Raw genomic sequence first — 14,630 nt, 5'->3', positions numbered from 1 at the left:
AAAAGGTTATAAGATAATTTCCAGACAATTTAAGTCCATCATTCTACAGAGACAATGATCATTTACATGGGAAAATATTCTTTTTTTTTTTTTTTTTAAATATTAAATATAGGGAAAATATTCAAGACAGTTGGCAATCAGCAAATTCAGCTCAAGGTGCACAGAGAACCTGCAGCCTGACCAAGAGCTACTGTATATCTGTGTGCTGTGCAGTGCAGTAAAGTAGCATACAGCAGGACAATATCTCCAACACAGAAGTGTTTATTTTTACCTTTGTAAGATCTTTAGCTGTTTAAATGACCAAAACCCTAATGAAGAACGTCAGCCATGTTGGCAAAGTCCAGTCTTATATTTTATAGAGGTGGGAATCATCAGACACCCCACGAAATGACATTATTACAATGCTTCAGCGTGATATTATTGCAGTTTTAATCATTTTGCCATATGCTGAGTATTGCTATAACATTGTTAAACTACAAATTATGTCCACAGATTTAAACTTTTTCAGTACTTGTTTAATCCAGTAAGAAAAAGTGATCTCACTTCAGTTATTTTTTTTGCTAAAAACTGAGATTGTCAAGTCAACACTGACACTACCAACACTGTCACTAAAACCTGCCATGAGATGGAGTCGGTCTGCTATCAGTCTGCTATCAGTCTGCCATCAGTCTGCCATTTGATGGGGTCGAGTTGGCAATTACGGTACATGCTTGTTTCTGATAAAACACCAATTGTGATAAATTGTCAGACAATCATGTCTACATAATTCACATTTAATAGAAATTCACATTTAACTATTACATTTACGCTCAGCAACTTTCCTGTTCTATGAGAATCTCACCAGAATACAACCAACTGGCAGTCAGTTGAGTTTCAAGTCTCAAGTTGTGACAAAGGCTCAGTCAGACTGATGGCAATGTGTTGGTAATCTGTCTGCATTTATAAATTAGTCTCTCTGAGAGTGACTGCAGTCAGTCCAAGTCAGACTGCAGCTGCAGAAAGGTTGCCTCCTATCAGGCAATCACCTGTGATCAAAAGTGGTTGTAAATGTAAAACACCCTCAAGCTCTGGCCAACCATTTAGTTGCCACAAGCTGCAACTGGTCGCAGAATGTCAAACAATTCCATACAACCACGAGGCAGCCACTCACTTCTTTTCTTTTTTTGGCGGGGAGCAGATGCAAGGGCAAGTTTTTACTTGTGTTACTGAGTCATTAGTGTGCTCTGAATTCGTGTGTCCAGTGTTGGATGGTTTTTCAGTCCAGCTGATTTAATGTAAGTTTGCTTAGCTAGAACAGAATAGGACGCTTTTATTTGTCATAATACAAAATGTACAGTGAGACTGGCTAACGTTATCGCTGGAGGGTGATGCATGACATGGGCCCTCTTGTTTATATTTTATTTAATAAAATATCGATATTTGATGTCTCTGTATTGAAACAATACTATGCTGTATTGATTTTTTCCCCAACCTCTAATATTTTACAATCACACTGCCCTGCTTTTGGAAATAGCGCAGCACTGACACGTAACTGTTGATAAACAGCACATAATTTGGTTGTAAAACACTACCTCAGCTTCATAAGGAAGCGCATCTAACAACTGCAATGTGTGTGTGTGTGTGTGTGTGTGTGTGTGTGTGTGTGTGTGTGTGTGTGTGTGTGTGTGTGTGTGTGTGTGTGTGTGTGTGTGTGTGTGTGTGTTCACAGCAGCTGGCAGGAGAGGGCAGCAGACATGCAGGCTGAGAGCACACTGTTTTCTCCACGTCTTTCATCTCCAACCCAGGGAGGGGCTCATTATGTCTCACTCTCCGTCTCTGGCTGATGAATTCTTTATTAAAACAATATGTTCACGCTGTGCTATTACAAAGTTATCATATAAAATTTCAATTAGCTGGAGCTTGATGATCTCAATGAAATGATCTTTTACAGCTAAAAATTCCCTCTACACAGCCCACTGGAGCCTTTCCAGAGCTATAGCGCACACGGAAAAACCAGTCCACCAGTGAATAACAAAGGGAAGTCAGACGCTGCATGGGGATTTATATGTTCAAAGGAGCAGCTTACGCCTTTGGGCCATGCAGGGCCCCCTTGAGTCTGAGAATGAAATCTGTTGTTTAACAAGCCTTTATTGGAATCCACACTTCTACCAAAATGTTGAAGATCAGGGACAAACAGAAACCCACAGCGGTGGTACATGAGCCAGCGATGAACACAATCCCAGAGAATTTTTGTCAGTGAGGCCATATCAGAGTTTATGATTCCCATATTGGTATAACAAAATCCACTGGTAGTGTGTGTCTATGTGTATGTGTACAAAGCTTGAGCAGGGATAAGTTGAGCTTTAGGTGGTGGATATAACAGAGAGCTGACTGCCTTTAGTGCCCTCAATTCTTTTAGCTGTGTAGTTTCTACAGGTTTATTAAGCAAAATCAGAGTTTGTTGCAGGAGTCTCATGGGTATGACAAACACCCAGACACTGCCTTTGAGATCTAGCGTGCTTTGTGTTACTTGAGATTTAAAGGAGAATTCCACCTCAGATCTTTGTATTGTTAGATACTGTCATTTTGTAACATCTGCATCATTTCAGTTAGTTTCATGTTATTTGACGCTGTATCCACTTTTCTAAAACTTTAAGATATTTTTTGAAGCAAATGCAATCACAAGAACGAAAATAGACAAAAGAGCTGTACTGAAGTGATAAAAACAATGAAAACTGTCCACCGCAGCCACAAACAATGCTTTTCTTGTGTGCTTTTTTTTCTCTTGACTGTTTTTCATGCTTCTTTTTCTGATGAACTGCTGTGCCCCCAACCCCCTTCTTTTCAAGCCCACCAATCAGCATTTGAACTACACATAACATCATCACCCTGAATTCCCACAACCACTCTCTCTCTTGCTCCTCCAAAGCTGAAGGCCTATGCAAATAGACGTCATTGTAGAACCATAAAGCCTTCAATGGTAATGCTAACTTGCTCACAATGATGGTGTGTTCTTCTGAACAACCACGAAATGAAATTTTGCATAAAAAGTCTATAAATTCTGTGCAAGCTGAACGTTTTTAAGTCTGTTTTTGTTATTTGATTCCAGCTAGTTATTAAACATTGGGAGGAAATATATAATTTATTAGTTTTTAGGTTAAATATTTGTGGCTTGCAAAATTATCTAAAAACAGCAACAGCACTGCATGTACTGCCACACATGCAATTACAGTGAACAGTGTTTATGGGATTACAGTTAGTTACTGAGTAACCCAGGGCCAAATGTTCCTTTGTGCTTGTTTGGAGCACACCATGGCAATGCTAATACAATCTTTGAAAACTAATGTTACAATTGTTACCATTCTTTGTAAAGACTGGGAACACAATCACACTACCACAATCATGATAACATTTGGAAGCTAATGTTTATGTAATGCTAATGTCAGTGGGCAAAAATGCTAACATACTAATGGTAAACAGCTTACTAGTGCAGCACTAGTTGTGAGTGTGAGTATGCTGGCACTAAACCGTAGACAGTATAAAACATGAATGTATAGATTACAGTATGTGTCTGAGAAGTGACGCCAGTGTGGAAGTGCCTTCAGGCTGCAATCTAGCTGAAGTCTCCAAATGCTGATAGCTGTGGTTGCACAAAGACTTCAAGTCCTATAGAAATCTATGGGAAAATGGCTGTTTGGCTCGACCTCTGTATACATTATCGATAATTTGATGTTTATAGGCTCAATCACTCATTTTGGGTCATACTGAATAAAAAAATAGTCTATTTTGTAAATGTAATGATGTGCAATTGACAAGCTGTTAACCAATGAACAAGTGATTTCAGACCCACACCTTTTGTCACATGTTTTTTAGAAACAGTGATGGCAACAGGGGCAGCATGGTGGAGCAGTGGTTAGCACTGTTGCCTCACAGTTAGAATAACATCTGGAAGGTCTGGGTTTGATTCCACCTTGTCCCAGGTCCCTCCTTCTCCCTGTGCTTGCGTGGGTTTCCTCCCGGGTTTCTCCCACAGTCCAAAAGTCCTGGGGTTAGGTTAATTGGCTACTCTAAATTGCCCATAGATGTGAGTGTGAAAGGTTGTTTGTCTCTCTGTGTTGGCCCTGCGACAGGCTGGTGACCTGTTCAGGGTGTACCCTGCCTCTCGCCCAATGACAGCTGGGATAGGCTCCAGCCCCCCTGCAACCCTGACCAGCGGAAGAGAATGAATGGAATGAATGAATGAATGAATGATGGCAATAGTGCAAAAGTTCATCTCAAGGCTTCCAAACGGGGCTTCAGAAACGGATGAATGACATCACGGTAACCACGTTTATGCCACGCTCAACAAACAGGACTGCAGAGAACAAAGTTGATAAGGTATGTCACTTCAGTCATAAATGTTACCATGTTCACTCATCTCCATGGATTTCTTTAATGGTGTGTTCACACCAAATGTGAAGTCTAGATTTTGCTAGAAGCAATTGAATATGAACTCTATGCAAAGACTCTAATTAATGCAAGTTTGCAAAACTTGGCTCCGTGTTTGGTCAGAACCAAAGCTATAATTTTTTTTTATTTTCAAATTATTTTTTCTTTGTATGTTGTTTTAAGTCTTTATTTTAAGTTCGGCTCAGTTTCAGTTAGTTTCTGGAGTTGCTGTTTCAGTATGTTTTTTTTTTTTGTCTGAAACTGTTAAGTGTGAGTTTAGTTTTCATTCATTTCAGTGTTAGTTGCAGACTTATTTAAATTATTATAATCGGGAGAGTATTTGTCACATGAAATATCTAAGAAGTTCAGAATAAATATTACAATACAAACATAACACTTTTTGAGGGCAGTTCACCCAAGTTCATTTTGACCTCAGTCTCAGTAATCACCTTTACCAAAGCCTCATTAGGCAGGTTGTCTTACCAAATTTACAAAGACTAAAACTAAGGACTTTTCTCTACATTTAAATTTATTCTAGTTATTTGTGTAAGTACACTAATTTCAGTTAGTTTGTGTTTTATTCTAAAGTCTACTTTTATTTATATTTCTGGTTATCTAATTTTTCCCCCACACTTACATGATTTTAGTTAACTTTAATAATGTTGGACTGAACATCTTAAGATATAAAAAGGCAGGTCACTGCACTAGAACAAAGAAAAATGTTAAAAGAAATGCCAAAAAAATGATATAACTTTAACTATCCTTACAACGCTCATCAAATTGTTTCAGAAACTCTGAAACTAGATTGTCTTTCCCAGAATCTTCAAGAAAGGTGTGTGAGCTGTCTGCAAATATCAGCTGGAATAAAACTGGAGCAGCAACACAGAAACATCACAATGTTTTTCTTGTTGCAGTTCCTGTTCCTGCTAGTTCCTGATTGTGGGTTTGTCACTGATGATGACATACATGTAGGTATCTGTTGGTTTAAGCCTTGTGAAGCTATTCTGCTATCTGACTCTGTCTTTAACAGGTAAACATTTGGCTTTTGCTAGCTAAGATAGTAAGAAGAGGTGGAGCTGTGTACGCTTTGTCCTCTTGTTGTCTTTTTGTGTGTAAATGCGGTGCACTCTCATTATTTGTGTATGCTTCTGCCTTGAATCATCCCTTGAAGCATGAATAAAAAAAATCTTGAATTTACTTGTTCAGTCTGACCCTAATGTCAGAACCCCCAGTGGATTGAATCACCTTCTGGTTAACCTTAGATTGACTTACACCCCACTGTAAATCTCCATCTTCATTGGCTCGCACCTACATCATATTAAACAAAAAAACAACAAAAAACTACCCCCCCCCCACCCCTCAGCTACCACAGGGCTCCTGGTGGAGGTGCTAAGGGAGCAGCAAGAACATTGTTTGAACTACAGTAAAACACAGCTCCCTTCAGCTCCCAGATCAAAGGCAGAGGATTACCAACAGCCTGCTGTAATGAGACCACGATGACTTGAAATTACTGGGACGGCTTGGTACACTCTCCCCCCCAACCACAGCATTGTTACAAGAGACTGCGGTGGAACACCCTGAGAAAGACAACAGTAATCTAGTAATGTGGGTTTCTCTGGATGTAAACTCATCCTCGTCTGCTCGGTGCACTTTGTGTGATACTGCCGGAAAGCTGAAGCTGGGGACACAAGTCAGCTTTCTTCTTTGGAATATAGTGACACTGGTGGACGGCCTGTCCAGGTCAACAAACCTCAATTATCCCAATGATTTATAATATAATACACTGTATTTCTGTTTCAGTCATGAGCTCAGGTTTGATGTCAGAGCTTGTACTTTTCTTTGTAAGATTTATTATTTTTGGCATTTATTTGTGACAGCATAGATAACGGCAGGAAATGCAGGGGAAGAAAGTACAGGTGTTTGTGTGTACTGATTATAATTAGATTTGTTTTCTTTTTCTCTTAAGGAAATAAATCCTAAATCCAGCCCTCCCCTGACTCGCTGTAACGCTCATTCATGTGGAATCCAATTCAAATGTTCCATCTCAAATCCATGCAGTTTAGGGCATCATACATATCACTGCCAACTCCTACAATCATTCCTAAAATAAATACTTCATAAAATAGAGTCAGCCATGTGAACACACTGTACATGTATATGATTGTCAAGTATATTTTTTTGATCAATGTTTTTGAGGCTAGAAGAAAATAAAAGTAAAGAAAAAGAACCATTTTATATTAGATAGCAATTTTTATTTTTCTAAAATCAGAATTTTTTTGCTCTACATGTCAATTTATCTACATTAAAACATTTAAATTACTTTGCTTTTTTGAGCAGTATAAAATTATCAGGATAAATGCCACAGTTTGAAAAATAAAAACCAGAGGCCTTAAATTTGATTTGTGTTTTTTGATGCATTTTGTTTATTTTCATTGAGATTTTACAACCAGTTTTCACATGTACAAATCTGTGAAAGAAGGTAAGATATAATATTAAAAACCAACTTCACAATGAGACCTACATTAATCCACATTTCATCATCTAAAACGTGTTCATGGCCAACGTAATGGGTTAATTTGCTCATGTTTATTCATGCTGCTTTGGTAATTTGCATTTGTAAGCACAAGTGGTGCAAAATTAATTACAGTTTCAAACTCATAGTAAACAAATATGGAAATTTACAGTATATTTGACATTGTTTGGTCTCCTAATAAGCTCTTACAATAGCTGATAATATCACCATGATGAAAGCAGATGTGCGTATCATGGGAACTGGATTAAATTGTCTACATTTGATATTCTTCCTCACTCCCAGTGAGCTGGAGTTATCATCACCATCTCAGGGTCTGACATGCTAATTTACGTTCATGTTATTAATTAATTCAGGCTCTTGTGTGTTTTGGCTGCTGTGTAAGTGTGAAGAAGCCACTCTGCAGCACTGCTTGCACTGCTGCTGTAATTACAGCTGGATTTCTGACATTCCCCGGTGCCTGGCTCCCTATCAGAGGAGATGTGAGGAGAGAGTGACACGCTGCCTCGCATGTTCTCCTCGGGGAACACTTATCAAAACAATACGCCAGCCATCATTCAAACACAGCCCTGCACACTTTGCCACTTTGAAGTCTCCCCATCCTCTTGTTTTTTTAATCCCCCCCTTGCCAGGCCCACTCTTTAATCCCACTGTAACTACAGGGATTTTACACAATTCACATCCATTTGTTCATACAAATACAACACTTCATCAACAAATAACAATACATTGAGACCAACTATTGAATAGGAAATCTAAATGGGTTCAAGTGCTGGCGCTGCCATGCATCTCTGCCTCTGTGTTGCCAATCCCTGTAAAAAGTTAATGTAAGCAGGATTCACAGGGAGCTGCCGGTGATGAAATTATGGTGTAACTGATACCAATGTGCCATAGTAAGAGGAGTGCATGGCCGCCTGTGTCTTTGAAGGAGGCTCTTCCCATCCCACGATGCACTGCTGGAGAAGACTCCTGTATGGTTATACAGTACAAACGGACAGATGGAGGGCAATACTGCACAGAGAGCAGGCAATCGTTTTGCCGCAACGCAGAAAACGCCTGCGAGTTAAGGAATTCATTGTGGATTGCACTCACTGATGAAATAGTGTGGACCAAATATATAGGGTATATACAGTACAGTGTACAGTGAACAGTGGATTTTAGTTCTTGAAATGTAAATTTCATTTGCATTTGAATTCTTTTTAAATGACTATATTCATTTTTAAAATGCATTTTGACTACATTTAAATGATTATTTATTTGTAACTCATATGCTGTTGTTTGTGCTTTCAGTCCTGATCTCAGTGAGTCATTTCCTTTGAGGTCATTTGGAACAGATTAAATATGAAGTCCTTGAAGGGGCATCACACATACCAGCGCAACTTTTCCTGATCTCCATGACCTGGTATGATTACAAATTCATGTGTGACTAAAGAAGCGCATCATGCATAATAAAAAACTGCAGTGTCTGCAAAAAAAAATAGCAAGAGTGTAAACAATGGGGGTGCAAGAGCTCTGAGGGGGAGGCCTAGAAAAACCCACGGCTACAGGGATGCCAAAAAAACATGTTTTCAAGTGGGGGTGAGCCAGTGTTGCCTATTACTATAGCAACAGGAAGACCTGGCTGCTTCAATCAGCTTTTGGTTTGTCAGGGAGGCAGAGGATAGGCAGAGGAGCTCCAGCCGGGGAGCCATGCTGAGAGACATTCTGGTTTTACTAATGAGGGCAGTGGGACCCACAGGTGGTGCAAGCCTGCCTGTCCGACCTCCCCTCGTCCTACCTGTCACTGTGGCCATGATGCCACACAAGCAGCACAGAGGTCAAGTATAAGAAACACAAGCAGAGTGACAGCCAAGGGCAGAGGCTGTTACAGGTTTTCTCAATTGCTAAGACACATTTTTTTTTTCAAACCTGCCACCCTTTTCTCAAAAATGTAAGCCCAGTTGTCAAACTATGTTCCAAAAATGTCAAACTGCTCTCACAAAACCAAACAATAACCACAAAACATTTTTATCTGTGCTCAAAATTATACAACAATTTCAGAGCACACAAAAATATCCAAGTGGTATGAAATAATTACTCAAGACTGCTGCGGCCACTGAGAATCTGCTTCCCTAAGACCTAAATGGAAAAAAAAAAACTTACAATAAATTTTGGGTTTCATATGTATTATATTTCTCATAGAATTTATATTTCTTTGATAAAGCCAACCAACATTATTATACAATAGGATTCAATAAATAATCAGTAAACATTACAGTATGTGGCACAAGACAGTTGTGAAAGTGGACACTTTCACATCATCTGTAAGTGTGTAATCGTTACTCCAGAAAAACACATGCATTCTTTTTTTACAGCTGTAAACACAATACCCCCCCCCCCCCCCCCCCCCCCAAAAAAAAAAAAAAAAACTCAACTAAACAGTTTCATCTGATCACACGCACAACCGGTAAAATACTAACACCACAAGCATTCATTATACACTACAGCAAAAACAAAATGTTCTGGGTGAAAAAAAAAGAAAAGCAAGGAAATCCATGTGGCCGTCTTGCAAATACAACAATAACAACAACAAAAAATATCCATGCACCATACAGAAAATAATCAAGATGTTGGTGACTGCAGAGAATCTGATGAGACTGAGTCGTACTCGTCTGTCCTCCTTCCCTCATATATTAGTCATACACAGGAAACGTTTTAGTAAATGTTTGTGTTTCATATGTAATGTATGTATTATAAATTGTTTGTCTGCAATAGATTGTGATTTACAAATGAAGGTGGCCCCGTTCTCTGATGTAACACAGTCACACAATACACATGTACAGCTTTTCTGGACCTTAAACAGGTTTTGCCTAATTTGACACAATCTCAGTCTCACAACATGTTTTGCGCAGTGATTCACTTGAGCAATGATGACCACAAGTTAACCACAACCACAGCACAGATGTCATTTCTTAAATGCAAAAACTCTAAATTGTTCACACTTGTTCCCAATCATATCAGCCTGCAGTGGTTAGTGGAAAGTTGATACTAGCAATGGACAGAAATGAGGGAAGAGTGTGACAGTACAAAGTGGTGGATGAGGACGCACATATAGTATAAACATACTCATGAGGCATACTTTACATATGAAACATTTCTCAGACTGGAGGAAAGCATGACAAAGTCTCTGCAGATTCTCTGCGGCCACTACAATATCATGAATATTTTGATCATTTTGTAGAATTGCAAATGATTCACATGGACTAAACGTTTTATTCTGCACTGAAGCACTGCTGTAGTCTTGTTATTGCTACTGACTGTGTGTGTGTGTGTGTGTGTGTGTGTGTGTGTGTGTGTGTGTGTGGTTGTGATTGCTTGAATCAATTGAGTTTGTTTAGGACACTGCATTTGGTTCAGAGAATGAGATTTTGAGTTTTATGGATTAAAAAAAAGTAAATATACTGTATTGCCGAGAAACTGTTGATCATCACATGACAGCAGGCTTGTAAACACAAATATGGGATTTCAGAGTATTTTCCTTTGTTTAAACTGATGTCACCAGCTTCTGCTCAGTGTCTGCAAATGGGACTCCATCGTCTGTCAGTATCACCGTTTTAGGATCAGTCGAACTGAATATGCAGTTTACTGTATTTACATTTTACATTTACATTATGTTTGCAGCCACTGCAGTCTTAATATCTGTCTTTTATTACAGTCCATTAAACTTCATGATTTAATAAAGAGCCTATTTTGAGGGACCTGTTAAACATTAATGACGTTTTGACATCGATGAATTCATGAAGGCATCAGATTATGAAGTAGTTGGTGGAAAAGCAGTGTGTGTGTGTGTGTGTGTGTGTGTGTGTGTGTGTGTGTGTGTGTGTGTGTGTGTGTAAGACACTGAAGATTTTAGACTAACCTTTAACACACAGTGATGTGATGTAATTCTCTGTAAATCCTAAGCACATCCTAAGGTTTCCTTCATGTTCTGTAAAGACACTTTTTAAAAAAGATTATTATAATGACATAATCACCAAAACTCTTCTTAAAACACTACACAGAGCTATTATATGCCATCAAATCAACACTTGTGAGAAATTCAAAACACTAACGTCAATCATTTTCTCAAATATTTTTTTTCTAATTTTGATGATGTGTAGGGTTTATTTGTCCTGAAATAGGGTTTGGAGTTCTACAATGTTACCTTTTTCACATTGCAAACCTCAGCAATTGTACCTACTGTAGGTAATGTAAATTCAATGGGGAACACTGCAAAGAAAATCAGTGCACATATACAAAAATGTAACAAAAAAAAAATACTGGTAATTGCAATACAAGGTATTCAGCTGAAGTGACAAAAAAGAAATGAAAACTGCCTTCTGTTGCCTGCTTATTCTCACTCTGCGTTCTTGATGCTCCAACTTCTTGCCTAACACCTGCACTTGACGCCTCTTTTATACTGTGACCCACAACTGAATTGTTCTATCAGCTGAATTTAAAGAGGTGCGACATGATGGAGACTAGCTGCTAATCAGCATGCTGATGAACTACTTCAGTCTTTGTGAACTTAATTCAATTCAATTCAATTTTATTTATATAGCACCAAATCACAACAAACAGTCGCCTCAAGGCGAAGTGAAACATTTTCATGGCTGAAATATTTTGATTAAGTTCTACGACTTATTTTTCACTCACCTCTTCAGCAGGATTGAGATAATAAAACATAATAATGAGGTAAAATGAGTCTTATTGTATTTTAACTCAGTATGAGTTTTGTTTTAATTTGCTTGTTTGTTTTGCAAACATATGCTGCACCACCATTATTTTTGTTATTTTGAGAGCTTGAAGCTGACTTTGTCACTCTCACGTCACCTCGTGGTGTCCCAAATTTTCTGTATGATGGTAAAAGAGGCACAACCTGAGTAACTGAACAATAAATATGATTTAACGAAACAGAACAACTTAATACAATATTTTAAGGAACCTTATTGATTTGCGTCTGTGAAGCATTAATGCTCCTACATTGCCTCTCATCGCACTCGCTGACATGTCAGACAAACTGAGTCATGTTGAAACAACAGAAATGAGCACAGTGGAAGTGTCCTTTTTTTGCTTGCTTAATTGGCAAAAGAGATTGTGAGTCAGTAATAAGTTGAATTAATTCAAAAAGGAATTAAATGCCACACAAACCCAATATTTAAGTAATTAGAGCATCTTACTCTGTTCAATTTAATCTAATGAATTACTTTCAATTTTTTGTGTTTCTCTGAGATCTGTGATTAAACCATTATTACGAAACAAGAATATTTGGTATTCAGCAACAAAAAATAGCAAAACAAATAAAATTGTGTATATACCTGTGTTACTGTCCTTATTTTATTATCTATGATACAATACACAATACTATAAATGTAAATTATAACATTGCAAATGATTTATCAAGATTAGTTAATCATTTTTTCAGTTAAAAAACTAATTGAAATTAATAAAGTTTAACAATGGTTTGACATGGCAGCCAGCTGGGACCTTTGTGTGTGGAGTTTATATGTTCTTCCTGCATGGAGTCTCTCTGGGTTCAGCCCAAATACATGCTTGTTAGGTTAACTGGTGATTCTAAATTGGCCCTAGGAGTGAATGTGTGTCTGGGGTTGTCTGTCTCTCTGTGTTAGCCCTGTGATGGACTGGCAACCTGTCCAGGATGTCTTGTGCCTTTTGCCCTATGTCATTTGGGATAGGCTCCAGCCCAAAGGCAACCCTAAGCAGAATAAGCAGTTAAAAAATGGATGGCTCTGTTATAGTATTTTTCACTTCTGTATCTTGCTGACTTTTCAGATCACTGCTCAATCTTAAAATGGTGGGTTGGACATGGTGTAAATTTTCACTAAAAATGGAACTACGAACTACTAAAGTGGTCTTAACGACTTTTAATTAGGTTCTAGTTTGTGGTCTGTAAAATTTTAAACCTTGCAGCTTTTCATTTGGACTACAGTCACTGCCATTCAGGATTTCTGCACCCACATATGAACACTGACAATCAGCTGTGATGCACCCAGTGAAATGAAATACAGTATTGCATCAATGATACATCTATGGTAATAAAGCAAATAATTATTATTCTTTAGTGTGCATTTTTGTACAGATATGGTTTCAAGCTCTCTCACCATCCATGCAGCTTATATTTTGAGGTTAGTTCATTTGTCAAGAAAGACTAAACAAAATCTAATCTGGATACTTTTTACCTTATTAAGCTGTGTGTTTGCCTTATTATATAACCAGATTTTTAAAAACTGCTGTACTACTTCTATCTATCTATCTATCTATCTATCTATCTATCTATCTATCTATCTATCTATCTATCTATCTATCTATCTATCTATCTATCTATCTATCTATCTATGTATGGGGAATGAGTACCAGTGTTGAAGTAAATGTGTATCAGTTGCAAACAGGTGTTCTTCATCCTTGACTGTGAAAGAATTTACATAACCTCTGTTATGCATTTGAAATCAGTCTGAGAGGTGCAGCAGTCGTGTTTGGTCTGTTTAGTTTCTCCTTAATTTCCCACTCAAACCTGAGCACACACAGAAAAAATTCTGAAGACAATTCAGTGTTAGATTTCTTATTTTTAATGAAATATTTAACAGATAAAATCTGTCACATCTGTTTACAGATTTTTTGATTACTCACACACTGAGATCGTTTCTGTTTCTGAATCTACTCGTAATTTCACAAAACCACTTTGAAAAAGCAGATTTGAGACAACAGTTTACATTTATTAAACTACAAACTTTAAAAAATCTGCTTACTATGTATTTATGTTTAACTTGATGATAGAAAATTCCAAAGTTTAAGTAGAAAGTTTGGTAAAGTAACTTTAAGCTCAGCTATGGAGTAGTCCTACAAACTGACAGACGATACATTAAAAGATTTAAAAAAAAGAAAAAGGAAACACATTGTAGGCCAACTAATTACTAAACTAATGGCTGCTTGCCTGTCTCTGCTCCTAGCTGGAGGTCAGACTTTCTATTCTCGCCACACCTTCACTAGTTCCTTTCCAGTCACACCAGTGTCAACTCTGTTAATGCGTAATGATTAGCAATCAGTGTAAGAGTGATAGCAGGCCAATAGAAACAGAAAAGTTCCCCGTCATAAACCAATGGTGCGGCCACATTGTTAACGCGCTCAGCGAATCCCCTGCGGATCTGATGCAACAGGGCTGCAACTAAAGTTACACCTTCGAACTGCAACACGATGTCCTTCCGCTGCGGTGCGCTGAAAATAGTGCCTGCTGTACCGTCTCATGAACATGTTTCTCATTTTTTCTCTACACTGTTTTTGTTTAGACGGATTTAATAATGTATTTATTTGGTAGTTTTAATAGTCAGTGCTTCACTGGAGAAGTGATGAGAGTTTATTTTTGCTGTACTTTGTCCTGACAAGAAACAGTAACAACAAAGTACTTTGTTTTACTTCTTAAATTATTTTATCTGAAACCGCAAACGTTTAGTTTAGGGCTCATTAGTTAATGCAAGTGAAGTAAAAGTGAAATGAGACAAAAAAAAAAAAAAATCAAGTGGAACAGGGTCAGCTGGATGGGCTCGTTAAACGAGAGCAGCCGGTGGTCTCCGGATAACGGGAAAGTCCCCCCGCTTCATGACGTAACGACCCGGTGAACTCAGTGAAGTGCGGATTAATTTCATCTTCTGTGATCCGG

This window comes from Archocentrus centrarchus, chromosome 13 (genome assembly GCF_007364275.1).
Source record: "Archocentrus centrarchus isolate MPI-CPG fArcCen1 chromosome 13, fArcCen1, whole genome shotgun sequence".
NCBI lineage: Eukaryota > Metazoa > Chordata > Actinopteri > Cichliformes > Cichlidae > Archocentrus > Archocentrus centrarchus.
The sequence above is the reverse complement of the archived record's forward strand: the minus strand, read 5'-3'. Positions refer to the sequence as shown.